Consider the following 12,611-nt stretch of genomic DNA (forward strand, 5'->3'; position numbering starts at 1 on the left):
TGAAGATCGGCTAAACTTTTTGCCATTAAGATATTTGACTTTGTATGATTTAGCTTAAGTTCTTAATGATTAATACGCGAACAGCTAACATAGATTGTCTCTCATTTGTTCCGTTTAAAATAATACCTTTGCGTTGACCTATTTTGTTTTTTTTTAAACTTCAGGTTTAGATAACGGAAAACACAAATGATTGACAACATCAGCTACAAAAAACATATTTTTACATATTTTGACATCAAAATTATGGCAGATAGAGTACATGCAGCAAGAAATCCGTGTTAGTATAGTGGTGAGTATCCCCGCCTGTCATGCGAAGCAGCTCGCGGGAGACCGGGGTTCAATTCCCGACACGGAGAGTTTTGCAAAACTATTATTTTAAGAAACAGACTTACCTTTCCATATAAAATAAAACTTGTATCTAAATGATTTTTCCTTAACGTTCAAAAATATTGCTGTAAATACGCCTCAAACTTACTCATGCGCAACTTGAAAATCTCTCTTTTTGAAAAAGCTCACACCTAGTAATTGCTAGATCTAGCAGAGTGGTTTCGATCCACCGACCTCTGGGTTATGGGCCCAGCACACTTCCACTGCACCACTCTGCTTTACATTCAAGTCTTCATCAGCCGTGTGAAGGCAATAATACACATTTTACGAACACGCCAAGCTAATCGAATTCTCCAAAGGCGAAAGAAAATGATCGACTTAGCAATAACTTTGGAAAGATTCATCGAAAGGGTTGATTTAAAGAGATTATATTTTAATGGTTAGCATTATATAGAATTTGGTAATAAAAGTACGACTTGCTAGAGGGGTGTGGGATGAGCTAAAGAATGGTGAGATATGTTTATTTTCGTTGTTTCCGGAAATTATGTTAATATGAAGATCGGCTAAACTTTTTGCCATTAAGATATTTGACTTTGTATGATTTAGCTTAAGTTCTTAATGATTAATACGCGAACAGCTAACATAGATTGTCTCTCATTTGTTCCGTTTAAAATAATACCTTTGCGTTGACCTATTTTGTTTTTTTTAAACTTCAGGTTTAGATAACGGAAAACACAAATGATTGACAACATCAGCTACAAAAAACACATATTTTTACATATTTTGACATCAAAATTATGGCAGATAGAGTACATGCAGCAAGAAATCTATGTTAGTATAGTGGTGAGTATCCCCGCCTATCATGCGAAGCAGCTCGCTGGAGACCGGGGTTCAATTCCCGACACAGAGAGTTTTGCAAAACTATTATTTTAAGAAACAGACTTACCTTTCCATATAAAATAAAACTTGTATCTAAATGATTTTTCCTTAACGTTCAAAAATATTGCTGTAAATACGCCTCAAACTTACTCATGCGCAACTTGAAAATCTCTCTTTTTGAAAAAGCTCACACCTAGTAATTGCTAGATCTAGCAGAGAGTGGTTTCGATCCACCGACCTCTGGGTTATGGGCCCAGCACGCTTCCACTGCGCCACTCTGCTTTACATTCAAGTCTTCATCAGCCGTGTGAAGGCAATAATACACATTTTACGAACACGCCAAGCTAATCGAATTCTCCAAAGGCGAAAGAAAATGATCGACTTAGCAATAACTTTGGAAAGATTCATCGAAAGGGTTGATTTAAAGAGATTATATTTTAATGGTTAGCATTATATAGAATTTGGTAATAAAAGTACGACTTGCTAGAGGGGTGTGGGATGAGCTAAAGAATGGTGAGATATGTTTATTTTCGTTGTTTCCGGAAATTATGTTAATATGAAGATCGGCTAAACTTTTTGCCATTAAGATATTTGACTTTGTATGATTTAGCTTAAGTTCTTAATGATTAATACGCGAACAGCTAACATAGATTGTCTCTCATTTGTTCCGTTTAAAATAATACCTTTGTGTTGACCTATTTTGTTTTTTTAAACTTCAGGTTTAGATAACGGAAAACACAAATGATTGACAACATCAGCTACAAAAAACACATTTTTACATATTTTGACATCAAAATTATGGCAGATAGAGTACATGCAGCAAGAAATCCGTGTTAGTATAGTGGTGAGTATCCCCGCCTATCATGCGAAGCAGCTCGCTGGAGACCGGGGTTCAATTCCCGACACGGAGAGTTTTGCAAAACTATTATTTTAAGAAACAGACTTACCTTTCCATATAAAATAAAACTTGTATCTAAATGATTTTTCCTTAACGTTCAAAAATATTGCTGTAAATACGCCTCAAACTTACTCATGCGCAACTTGAAAATCTCTCTTTATGAAAAAGCTCACACCTAGTAATTGCTAGATCTAGCAGAGAGTGGTTTCGATCCACCGACCTCTGGGTTATGGGCCCAGCACGCTTCCACTGCGCCACTCTGCTTTACATTCAAGTCTTCATCAGCCGTGTGAAGGCAATGATACACATTTTACGAACATGCCAAGCTAATCGAATTCTCCAAAGGCGAAAGAAAATGATCGACTTAGCAATAACTTTGGAAAGATTCATCGAAAGGGTTGATTTAAAGAGATTATATTTTAATGGTTAGCATTATATAGAATTTGCTAATAAAAGTACGACTTGCTAGAGGGGTGTGGGATGAGCTAAAGAATGGTGAGATATGTTTATTTTCGTTGTTTCCGGAAATTATGTTAATATGAAGATCGGCTAAACTTTTTGCCATTAAGATATTTGACTTTGTATGATTTAGCTTAAGTTCTTAATGATTAATACGCGAACAGCTAACATAGATTGTCTCTCATTTGTTCCGTTTAAAATAATACCTTTGTGTTGACCTATTTTGTTTTTTTAAACTTCAGGTTTAGATAACGGAAAACACAAATGATTTACAACATCAGCTACAAAAAACACATTTTTACATATTTTTACATCAAAATTATGGCAGATAGAGTACATGCAGCAAGAAATCTATGTTAGTATAGTGGTGAGTATCCCCGCCTGTCATGCGAAGCAGCTCGCGGGAGACCGGGGTTCAATTCCCCGACACGGAGAGTTTTGTAAAACTATTATTTTAAGAAACAGACTTACCTTTCCATATAAAATAAAACTTGTATCTCAATGATTTTTTATTAATATTCAAAAATATTGCTGTAAATACGCCTCAAACTTACTCATGCGCAACTTGAAAATCTCTCTTTTTGAAAAAGCTCACACCTAGTAATTGCTAGATCTAGCAGAGTGGTTTCGATCCACCGACCTCTGGGTTATGGGCCCAGCACGCTTCCACTGCACCACTCTGCTTTACATTCAAGTCTTCATCAGCCGTGTGAAGGCAATAATACACATTTTACGAACACGCCAAGCTAATCGAATTCTCCAAAGGCGAAAGAAAATGATCGACTTAGCAATAACTTTGGAAAGATTCATCGAAAGGGTTGATTTAAAGAGATTATATTTTAATGGTTAGCATTATATAGAATTTGGTAATAAAAGTACGACTTGCTAGAGGGGTGTGGGATCAGCTAAAGAATGGTGAGATATGTTTATTTTCGTTGTTTCCGGAAATTATGTTAATATGAAGATCGGCTAAACTTTTTGCCATTAAGATATTTGACTTTGTATGATTTAGCTTAAGTTCTTAATGATTAATACGCGAACGGCTAACATAGATTGTCTCTCATTTGTTCCGTTTAAAATAATACCTTTGTGTTGACCTATTTTGTTTTTTTTAAACTTCAGGTTTAGATAACGGAAAACACAAATGATTGACAACATCAGCTACAAAAAACATATTTTTACATATTTTGACATCAAAATTATGGCAGATAGAGTACATGCAGCAAGAAATCCGTGTTAGTATAGTGGTGAGTATCCCCGCCTGTTATGCGAAGCAGCTCGCGGGAGACCGGGGTTCAATTCCCGACACGGAGAGTTTTGCAAAACTATTATTTTAAGAAACAGACTTACCTTTCCATATAAAATAAAACTTGTATCTAAATGATTTTTCCTTAACGTTCAAAAATATTGCTGTAAATACGCCTCAAACTTACTCATGCGCAACTTGAAAATCTCTCTTTTTGAAAAAGCTCACACCTAGTAATTGCTAGATCTAGCAGAGTGGTTTCGATCCACCGACCTCTGGGTTATGGGCCCAGCACGCTTCCACTGCGCCACTCTGCTTTACATTCAAGTCTTCATCAGCCGTGTGAAGGCAATAATACACATTTTACGAACACGCCAAGCTAATCGAATTCTCCAAAGGCGAAAGAAAATGATCGACTTAGCAATAACTTTGGAAAGATTCATCGAAAGGGTTGATTTAAAGAGATTATATTTTAATGGTTAGCATTATATAGAATTTGGTAATAAAAGTACGACTTGCTAGAGGGGTGTGGGATGAGCTAAAGAATGGTGAGATATGTTTATTTTCGTTGTTTCCGGAAATTATGTTAATATGAAGATCGGCTAAACTTTTTGCCATTAAGATATTTGACTTTGTATGATTTAGCTTAAGTTCTTAATGATTAATACGCGAACAGCTAACATAGATTGTCTCTCATTTGTTCCGTTTAAAATAATACCTTTGCGTTGACCTATTTTGTTTTTTTTTAAACTTCAGGTTTAGATAACGGAAAACACAAATGATTGACAACATCAGCTACAAAACACATATTTTTACATATTTTGACATCAAAATTATGGCAGATAGAGTACATGCAGCAAGAAATCCGTGTTAGTATAGTGGTGAGTATCCCCGCCTGTCATGCGAAGCAGCTCGCGGGAGACCGGGGTTAATTCCCGACACGGAGAGTTTTGCAAAACTATTATTTTAAGAAACAGACTTACCTTTCCATATAAAATAAAACTTGTATCTAAATGATTTTTCCTTAACGTTCAATAATATTGCTGTAAATACGCCTCAAACTTACTCATGCGCAACTTGAAAATCTCTCTTTTTGAAAAAGCTCACACCTAGTAATTGCTAGATCTAGCAGAGTGGTTTCGATCCACCGACCTCTGGGTTATGGGCCCAGCACGCTTCCACTGCGCCACTCTGCTTTACATCCAAGTCTTCATCAGCCGTGTGAAGGCAATAATACACATTTTACGAACACGCCAAGCTAATCGAATTCTCCAAAGGCGAAAGAAAATGATCGACTTAGCAATAACTTTGGAAAGATTCATCGAAAGGGTTGATTTAAAGAGATTATATTTTAATGGTTAGCATTATATAGAATTTGGTAATAAAAGTACGACTTGCTAGAGGGGTGTGGGATGAGCTAAAGAATGGTGAGATATGTTTATTTTCGTTGTTTCCGGAAATTATGTTAATATGAAGATCGGCTAAACTTTTTGCCATTAAGATATTTGACTTTGTATGATTTAGCTTAAGTTCTTAATGATTAATACGCGAACAGCTAACATAGATTGTCTCTCATTTGTTCCGTTTAAAATAATACCTTTGCGTTGACCTATTTTGTTTTTTTTTAAACTTCAGGTTTAGATAACGGAAAACACAAATGATTGACAACATCAGCTACAAAACACATATTTTTACATATTTTGACATCAAAATTATGGCAGATAGAGTACATGCAGCAAGAAATCCGTGTTAGTATAGTGGTGAGTATCCCCGCCTGTCATGCGAAGCAGCTCGCGGGAGACCGGGGTTCAATTCCCGACACGGAGAGTTTTGCAAAACTATTATTTTAAGAAACAGACTTTCCTTTCCATATAAAATAAAACTTGTATCTAAATGATTTTTCCTTAACGTTCAAAAATATTGCTGTAAATACGCCTCAAACTTACTCATGCGCAACTTGAAAATCTCTCGTTTTGAAAAAGCTCACACCTAGTAATTGCTAGATCTAGCAGAGTGGTTTCGATCCACCGACCTCTGGGTTATGGGCCCAGCACGCTTCCACTGCACCACTCTGCTTTACATTCAAGTCTTCATCAGCCGTGTGAAGGCAATAATACACATTTTACGAACACGCCAAGCTAATCGAATTCTCCAAAGGCGAAAGAAAATGATCGACTTAGCAATAACTTTGGAAAGATTCATCGAAAGGGTTGATTTAAAGAGATTATATTTTAATGGTTAGCATTATATAGAATTTGGTAATAAAAGTACGACTTGCTAGAGGGGTGTGGGATGAGCTAAAGAATGGTGAGATATGTTTATTTTCGTTGTTTCCGGAAATTATGTTAATATGAAGATCGGCTAAACTTTTTGCCATTAAGATATTTGACTTTGTATGATTTAGCTTAAGTTCTTAATGATTAATACGCGAACAGCTAACATAGATTGTCTCTCATTTGTTCCGTTTAAAATAATACCTTTGCGTTGACCTATTTTGTTTTTTTTTAAACTTCAGGTTTAGATAACGGAAAACACAAATGATTGACAACATCAGCTACAAAACACATATTTTTACATATTTTGACATCAAAATTATGGCAGATAGAGTACATGCAGCAAGAAATCCGTGTTAGTATAGTGGTGAGTATCCCCGCCTGTTATGCGAAGCAGCTCGCGGGAGACCGGGGTTCAATTCCCGACACGGAGAGTTTTGCAAAACTATTATTTTAAGAAACAGACTTTCCTTTCCATATAAAATAAAACTTGTATCTAAATGATTTTTCCTTAACGTTCAAAAATATTGCTGTAAATACGCCTCAAACTTACTCATGCGCAACTTGAAAATCTCTCGTTTTGAAAAAGCTCACACCTAGTAATTGCTAGATCTAGCAGAGTGGTTTCGATCCACCGACCTCTGGGTTATGGGCCCAGCACGCTTCCACTGCACCACTCTGCTTTACATTCAAGTCTTCATCAGCCGTGTGAAGGCAATAATACACATTTTACGAACACGCCAAGCTAATCGAATTCTCCAAAGGCGAAAGAAAATGATCGACTTAGCAATAACTTTGGAAAGATTCATCGAAAGGGTTGATTTAAAGAGATTATATTTTAATGGTTAGCATTATATAGAATTTGGTAATAAAAGTACGACTTGCTAGAGGGGTGTGGGATCAGCTAAAGAATGGTGAGATATGTTTATTTTCGTTGTTTCCGGAAATTATGTTAATATGAAGATCGGCTAAACTTTTTGCCATTAAGATATTTGACTTTGTATGATTTAGCTTAAGTTCTTAATGATTAATACGCGAACGGCTAACATAGATTGTCTCTCATTTGTTCCGTTTAAAATAATACCTTTGTGTTGACCTATTTTGTTTTTTTTAAACTTCAGGTTTAGATAACGGAAAACACAAATGATTGACAACATCAGCTACAAAACACATATTTTTACATATTTTGACATCAAAATTATGGCAGATAGAGTACATGCAGCAAGAAATCCGTGTTAGTATAGTGGTGAGTATCCCCGCCTGTCATGCGAAGAAGCTCGCGGGAGACCGGGGTTCAATTCCCCGACACGGAGAGTTTTGCAAAACTATTATTTTAAGAAACAGACTTACCTTTCCATATAAAATAAAACTTGTATCTCAATGATTTTTCCTTAACATTCAAAAATATTGCTGTAAATACGCCTCAAACTTACTCATGCGCAACTTGAAAATCTCTCTTTTTGAAAAAGCTCACACCTAGTAATTGTTAGATCTAGCAGAGAGTGGTTTCAATCCACCGACCTCTGGGTTATGGGCCCAGCACGCTTCCACTGCGCCACTCTGCTTTACATTCAAATCTTCATCAGCCGTGTGAAGGCAATAATACACATTTTACGAACACGCCAAGCTAATCGAATTCTCCAAAGGCGAAAGAAAATGATCGACTTAGCAATAACTTTGGAAAGATTCATCGAAAGGGTTGATTTAAAGAGATTATATTTTAATGGTTAGCATTATATAGAATTTGGTAATAAAAGTACGACTTGCTAGAGGGGTGTGGGATGAGCTAAAGAATGGTGAGATATGTTTATTTTCGTTGTTTCCGGAATTTATGTTAATATGAAGATCGGCTAAACTTTTTGCCATTAAGATATTTGACTTTGTATGATTTAGCTTAAGTTCTTAATGATTAATACGCGAACAGCTAACATAGATTGTCTCTCATTTGTTCCGTTTAAAATAATACCTTTGCGTTGACCTATTTTGTTTTTTTTTAAACTTCAGGTTTAGATAACGGAAAACACAAATGATTGACAACATCAGCTACAAAAAACATATTTTTACATATTTTGACATCAAAATTATGGCAGATAGAGTACATGCAGCAAGAAATCCGTGTTAGTATAGTGGTGAGTATCCCCGCCTGTCATGCGAAGCAGCTCGTGGGAGACCGGGGTTCAATTCCCGACACGGAGAGTTTTGCAAAACTATTATTTTAAGAAACAGACTTACCTTTCCATATAAAATAAAACTTGTATCTAAATGATTTTTCCTTAACGTTCAAAAATATTGCTGTAAATACGCCTCAAACTTACTCATGCGCAACTTGAAAATCTCTCTTTTTGAAAAAGCTCACACCTAGTAATTGCTAGATCTAGCAGAGTGGTTTCGATCCACCGACCTCTGGGTTATGGGCCCAGCACACTTCCACTGCACCACTCTGCTTTACATTCAAGTCTTCATCAGCCGTGTGAAGGCAATAATACACATTTTACGAACACGCCAAGCTAATCGAATTCTCCAAAGGCGAAAGAAAATGATCGACTTAGCAATAACTTTGGAAAGATTCATCGAAAGGGTTGATTTAAAGAGATTATATTTTAATGGTTAGCATTATATAGAATTTGGTAATAAAAGTACGACTTGCTAGAGGGGTGTGGGATGAGCTAAAGAATGGTGAGATATGTTTATTTTCGTTGTTTCCGGAAATTATGTTAATATGAAGATCGGCTAAACTTTTTGCCATTAAGATATTTGACTTTGTATGATTTAGCTTAAGTTCTTAATGATTAATACGCGAACAGCTAACATAGATTGTCTCTCATTTGTTCCGTTTAAAATAATACCTTTGCGTTGACCTATTTTGTTTTTTTTAAACTTCAGGTTTAGATAACGGAAAACACAAATGATTGACAACATCAGCTACAAAACACATATTTTTACATATTTTGACATCAAAATTATGGCAGATAGAGTACATGCAGCAAGAAATCCGTGTTAGTATAGTGGTGAGTATCCCCGCCTGTCATGCGAAGCAGCTCGCGGGAGACCGGGGTTCAATTCCCGACACGGAGAGTTTTGCAAAACTATTATTTTAAGAAACAGACTTACTTTTCTATATAAAATAAAACTTGTATCTAAATGATTTTTCCTTAACGTTCAAAAATATTGCTGTAAATACGCCTCAAACTTACTCATGCGCAACTTGAAAATCTCTCTTTTTGAAAAAGCTCACACCTAGTAATTGCTAGATCTAGCAGAGAGTGGTTTCGATCCACCGACCTCTGGGTTATGGGCCCAGCACGCTTCCACTGCGCCACTCTGCTTTACATTCAAGTCTTCATCAGCCGTGTGAAGGCAATAATACACATTTTACGAACACGCCAAGCTAATCGAATTCTCCAAAGGCGAAAGAAAATGATCGACTTAGCAATAACTTTGGAAAGATTCATCGAAAGGGTTGATTTAAAGAGATTATATTTTAATGGTTAGCATTATATAGAATTTGGTAATAAAAGTACGACTTGCTAGAGGGGTGTGGGATGAGCTAAAGAATGGTGAGATATGTTTATTTTCGTTGTTTCCGGAAATTATGTTAATATGAAGATCGGCTAAACTTTTTGCCATTAAGATATTTGACTTTGTATGATTTAGCTTAAGTTCTTAATGATTAATACGCGAACAGCTAACATAGATTGTCTCTCATTTGTTCCGTTTAAAATAATACCTTTGTGTTGACCTATTTTGTTTTTTTTAAACTTCAGGTTTAGTTAACGGAAAACACAAATGATTGACAACATCAGCTACAAAAAACACATTTTTACATATTTTGACATCAAAATTATGGCAGATAGAGTACATGCAGCAAGAAATCTATGTTAGTATAGTGGTGAGTATCCCCGCCTGTCATGCGAAGCAGCTCGCGGGAGACCGGGGTTCAATTCCCCGACACGGAGAGTTTTGTAAAACTATTATTTTAAGAAACAGACTTACCTTTCCATATAAATTAAAACTTGTATCTCAATGATTTTTTATTAATATTCAAAAATATTGCTGTAAATACGCCTCAAACTTACTCATGCGCAACTTGAAAATCTCTCTTTTTGAAAAAGCTCACACCTAGTAATTGTTAGATCTAGCAGAGAGTGGTTTCGATCCACCGACCTCTGGGTTATGGGCCCAGCACGCTTCCACTGCGCCACTCTGCTTTACATTCAAGTCTTCATCAGCCGTGTGAAGGCAATGATACACATTTTACGAACATGCCAAGCTAATCGAATTCTCCAAAGGCGAAAGAAAATGATCGACTTAGCAATAACTTTGGAAAGATTCATCGAAAGGGTGTATTTAAAGAGATTATATTTTAATGGTTAGCATTATATAGAATTTGGTAATAAAAGTACGACTGGCTGGAGGTGTGTGGGATCAGCTAAAGAATGGTGAGATATGTTTATTTTCGTTGTTTCCGGAAATTATGTTAATATGAAGATCGGCTAAAATTTTTGCCATTAAGATATTTGACTTTGTATGATTTAGCTTAAGTTCTTAATGATTAATACGCGAACAGCTAACATAGATTGTCTCTCATTTGTTCCGTTTAAAATAATACCTTTGTGTTGACCTATTTTGTTTTTTTAAACTTCAGGTTTAGATAACGGAAAACACAAATGATTGACAACATCAGCTACAAAAAACACATTTTTACATATTTTGACATCAAAATTATGGCAGATAGAGTACATGCAGCAAGAAATCCGTGTTAGTATAGTGGTGAGTATCCCCGCCTATCATGCGAAGCAGCTCGCTGGAGACCGGGGTTCAATTCCCGACACGGAGAGTTTTGCAAAACTATTATTTTAAGAAACAGACTTACCTTTCCATATAAAATAAAACTTGTATCTAAATGATTTTTCCTTAACGTTCAAAAATATTGCTGTAAATACGCCTCAAACTTACTCATGCGCAACTTGAAAATCTCTCTTTATGAAAAAGCTCACACCTAGTAATTGCTAGATCTAGCAGAGAGTGGTTTCGATCCACCGACCTCTGGGTTATGGGCCCAGCACGCTTCCACTGCGCCACTCTGCTTTACATTCAAGTCTTCATCAGCCGTGTGAAGGCAATGATACACATTTTACGAACATGCCAAGCTAATCGAATTCTCCAAAGGCGAAAGAAAATGATCGACTTAGCAATAACTTTGGAAAGATTCATCGAAAGGGTTGATTTAAAGAGATTATATTTTAATGGTTAGCATTATATAGAATTTGCTAATAAAAGTACGACTTGCTAGAGGGGTGTGGGATGAGCTAAAGAATGGTGAGATATGTTTATTTTCGTTGTTTCCGGAAATTATGTTAATATGAAGATCGGCTAAACTTTTTGCCATTAAGATATTTGACTTTGTATGATTTAGCTTAAGTTCTTAATGATTAATACGCGAACAGCTAACATAGATTGTCTCTCATTTGTTCCGTTTAAAATAATACCTTTGCGTTGACCTATTTTGTTTTTTTTTAAACTTCAGGTTTAGATAACGGAAAACACAAATGATTGACAACATCAGCTACAAAACACATATTTTTACATATTTTGACATCAAAATTATGGCAGATAGAGTACATGCAGCAAGAAATCCGTGTTAGTATAGTGGTGAGTATCCCCGCCTGTTATGCGAAGCAGCTCGCGGGAGACCGGGGTTCAATTCCCGACACGGAGAGTTTTGCAAAACTATTATTTTAAGAAACAGACTTTCCTTTCCATATAAAATAAAACTTGTATCTAAATGATTTTTCCTTAACGTTCAAAAATATTGCTGTAAATACGCCTCAAACTTACTCATGCGCAACTTGAAAATCTCTCGTTTTGAAAAAGCTCACACCTAGTAATTGCTAGATCTAGCAGAGTGGTTTCGATCCACCGACCTCTGGGTTATGGGCCCAGCACGCTTCCACTGCACCACTCTGCTTTACATTCAAGTCTTCATCAGCCGTGTGAAGGCAATAATACACATTTTACGAACACGCCAAGCTAATCGAATTCTCCAAAGGCGAAAGAAAATGATCGACTTAGCAATAACTTTGGAAAGATTCATCGAAAGGGTTGATTTAAAGAGATTATATTTTAATGGTTAGCATTATATAGAATTTGGTAATAAAAGTACGACTTGCTAGAGGGGTGTGGGATCAGCTAAAGAATGGTGAGATATGTTTATTTTCGTTGTTTCCGGAAATTATGTTAATATGAAGATCGGCTAAACTTTTTGCCATTAAGATATTTGACTTTGTATGATTTAGCTTAAGTTCTTAATGATTAATACGCGAACAGCTAACATAGATTGTCTCTCATTTGTTCCGTTTAAAATAATACCTTTGCGTTGACCTATTTTGTTTTTTTTAAACTTCAGGTTTAGATAACGGAAAACACAAATGATTGACAACATCAGCTACAAAACACATATTTTTACATATTTTGACATCAAAATTATGGCAGATAGAGTACATGCAGCAAGAAATCCGTGTTAGTATAG

The 12,611-nt window shown here is 35.9% G+C and overlaps 1 protein-coding gene and 1 non-coding gene across 2 annotated transcripts in view; one reads left to right on the forward strand and one right to left on the reverse strand.

Annotated features, from left to right (window-relative positions):
• The window catches only part of LOC137389641 (protein IWS1 homolog), a 185,136-nt gene that overhangs the window by 18,057 nt on the left and 154,468 nt on the right, over positions 1–12,611 (reverse strand). The gene's annotated exons all lie outside the window — the stretch shown is intronic.
• On the forward strand, positions 7,312–7,395 carry Trnad-guc (transfer RNA aspartic acid (anticodon GUC)). The gene is given in 2 exon segments: positions 7,312–7,348; positions 7,361–7,395. It is a non-coding gene; the product is annotated as a tRNA-Asp (tRNA).

This window comes from Watersipora subatra, chromosome 3 (assembly GCF_963576615.1).
Source record: "Watersipora subatra chromosome 3, tzWatSuba1.1, whole genome shotgun sequence".
Lineage (NCBI taxonomy): Eukaryota > Metazoa > Bryozoa > Gymnolaemata > Cheilostomatida > Watersiporidae > Watersipora > Watersipora subatra.